The sequence below is a fragment of the Mesitornis unicolor genome, unplaced genomic scaffold (assembly GCF_000695765.1).
Source record: "Mesitornis unicolor isolate BGI_N332 unplaced genomic scaffold, ASM69576v1 scaffold13264, whole genome shotgun sequence".
Taxonomy (NCBI): Eukaryota; Metazoa; Chordata; class Aves; order Mesitornithiformes; family Mesitornithidae; genus Mesitornis; species Mesitornis unicolor.
Window position 1 is genome coordinate 51,037 of NW_010178117.1, and position 2,444 is coordinate 53,480.

General features: G+C 37.5%; 1 pseudogene across 1 annotated transcript; it reads left to right on the forward strand.

Moving 5' to 3' along the window:
* Nucleotides 1–1,101: 1,101 nt before the first annotated feature.
* LOC104538950 lies at nt 1,102–2,170 on the forward strand (annotated as a pseudogene). The gene has a single exon (XR_728119.1). The product of XR_728119.1 is annotated as a sodium/potassium/calcium exchanger 2 pseudogene (transcript).
* The last annotated feature ends 274 nt before the right edge of the window (nt 2,171–2,444 follow it).

Sequence of the window (2,444 nt, forward strand, 5' to 3'; positions counted from 1 at the left end):
TAGGAAGTACTATTAGTTTTCTTTAGAAAGTATTTACAATTTTGTATCATATAAAATACAACTTACTATGCATGGTGCATACGCAACTGATTTCTACATTACACATATTCTTCAAATTCAGTAATGAAATCACCTGTTATCATATAGTGTCTTTTTCCTGTTTTAAAAATGCTGTTGATTTATTATGCTCAGCTCTGGTATACATAAATATATATACTTCTCACATAGTTTAATTTCTTATTTCTTATCCTGTCATTTGTTTCAGGATCACCTCTTGTGTAAATTTAAACTATTTTCTTAAGGATCTGTAAGAGGAGCACTTTTTAAGAGGTACTTACTACATAGGTATTCTTAGTAACTTCCTATATTTATAGCTGAATTTGTGACATAAACCAAGACAGAACCAGAGGTGAATGAAAATTTTGTCTTGGCTAGTACAAGCTAGTGTTCTAGGTCTGATTAGAAGCAAGTTCTTTGTGTAAATTTGAGTTGATTTTGCAGAGGAATTAAAGAAACAGTGGATGTGTCAGATATTAATTTTACTCCTGTTTCAATGGCATAGTGTTTTACCTACACATCCATGACTGTTGCTCTATGCATGCGTACCATTTCATTTAATACCACCTCAGCTGCCTGAAGGTCTGATGATATGCTTGTTAGCACTTTGATTGCTTTTTCATACATTATCCCGTGCATTTGGGATTTGGGACATTAAATGATCATGGTGAAAGGTAGTTACAGAAGGTAATAATCTTTGATGTAGCCATTGAAATAGTAGTTTCTTAATTTTTATGCAACGTTTGGGAACTTTTTTACCTGCTACTGGGTTTTTTTTGTCAGCACCTGAGCAGAGCAGTGGTTCAGAAGCATATTGAGAGGCATAAAATGATCTGAGTATTGATAGACTTATCCACAGGGTTACTGCTGAAACAAACATATTGCTGCTGTTTCTGATGGGATGTGACAGGGTATTTTGTTACAGTTGGTAATATTCTGCTTTAAATTCTAAATTTAACCAAATCTGTAGAATGCTTTTCAGAAGCTTCTAATCACATGCTGTTTCACTGATATTAATAATACATATTTGTCCCTTTAAGATGAATGAAGAAAATACTTCCTATGAAGAGAAAAAGTACCTGAATCTGGGAAAACTCTCAAAGCAACTCTAACTTCAGAGCTGGAGAAAAGTATGAAGAAACAGTCCATCTGACTCCCTGAGCATCTCACACAACACAAAATGGCTCTTCAGAAAAAAACTGTTGCTGGCGTCTTGGAGGAGTGGTGTTTGGAAGAACTGCTGTTTGGTTGCAGGCGGCACCAGAATGTTAGGAAAAAACTGAGACTGATACGATTTATAGGGCTTCTTGTCAGTTTACTGGCCATTAGTACTTTCTCTCTTTCAGTTAGTGCCTTTTTCAAGATGGAACCACATAGCATGGCGTTGGCCAGCAGCCTCAATAGCCAAAAGCTGGTGCATGGGCACCAAAGAACTCTGTTGGATTTCATGGAACAGGATGAAAACGGCACTCCAGACCCACACACTTCTATGAAACGTGAAGCTGAGCACAGCAATGCAACAGATGATCATGCCAAGGGAGAATACCCGGAGGACCTTTTCTCTCTTGAGCAGAGAAGACAGGGAGCCGTGATCCTCCATGTAATTGGAATGATTTACATGTTCATAGCCTTAGCCATAGTCTGCGATGAGTTCTTTGTTCCTTCCTTGACTGTCATCACTGAAAAATTGGCCATATCTGATGATGTGGCAGGGGCAACCTTCATGGCTGCTGGTGGGTCAGCCCCAGAACTTTTCACTTCTTTAATAGGAGTGTTTATATCCCACAGCAATGTCGGCATTGGTACAATAGTGGGATCTGCCGTGTTCAATATCCTGTTTGTTATTGGAATGTGTGCTTTATTTTCTAGAGAGATCTTGAACCTTACTTGGTGGCCACTCTTTCGAGATGTGTCCTTTTACATCATTGACTTGATCTTGCTAATCATCTTTTTTCTGGATAACTTGATCATGTGGTGGGAAAGTTTAACACTCCTGACAGCATATTTTTGCTATGTGACTTTCATGAAGTTCAATGTCCAGGTAGAAGAATGGGTGAAGAAATTTTTGAACAGGAACAAGGTTGAGAAGGTAACAGCAGATGCTGAAGGAAAGGTTGGTCATTTTTCAATTAGCATATATGTAATAATGTCCTTGTAAGTGCTGAACCCTTCTATATCATAAGGATCCTAATATAGTAAAGTAAGCAATATAAAAAAATTCCATGTTTTACTAAGAAGTCCTTCTGTTTAATCAGTCCAGTAGGACCAAAAATATAAAACATGAGGCAGCCTTCTAGTAAATCAATAGCTTTTAGCTCCAGAATGATCCTAACCACACAGAAAGCAAGACACAATGCCAGCAAAAATACATAAACCTTTACTCAGCA